A 227-nucleotide genomic window follows, 5' to 3' on the forward strand; every position below is an offset into this window, starting at 1 on the left:
CTGCCTGGCGTGGGGCCGCCCAGGAGCTGGGCGCGCGCCCCCCTGCCTCTGCCACCCCTCTGCCCCCACAGCAGCTCCCGCTGAACGCGGATCCTCTGTGCACATGGGCACAATGACACAACCACCGTGCCCGCCGTCCCCGGCCTTTGCAAAGCCGTGCTCTCCCGCTGCACCACGCTCCCCGGCAAGGGGCTCGGGGCTGGCGTGGGAGGGAAGGAGGCGGCTGC

The 227-nt window shown here is 73.1% G+C and overlaps 1 protein-coding gene across 1 annotated transcript in view; it reads right to left on the reverse strand.

Moving 5' to 3' along the window:
* LOC104527593 (cationic amino acid transporter 3-like) overlaps positions 1 to 227 on the reverse strand; it is a gene marked incomplete at its 3' end in the record, with an annotated part of 3,252 nt that overhangs the window by 1,401 nt on the left and 1,624 nt on the right. The gene's annotated exons all lie outside the window — the stretch shown is intronic.

Source organism: Antrostomus carolinensis, unplaced genomic scaffold (genome assembly GCF_000700745.2).
Source record: "Antrostomus carolinensis isolate BGI_N321 unplaced genomic scaffold, ASM70074v2 scaffold35470, whole genome shotgun sequence".
Taxonomy (NCBI): domain Eukaryota; kingdom Metazoa; phylum Chordata; class Aves; order Caprimulgiformes; family Caprimulgidae; genus Antrostomus; species Antrostomus carolinensis.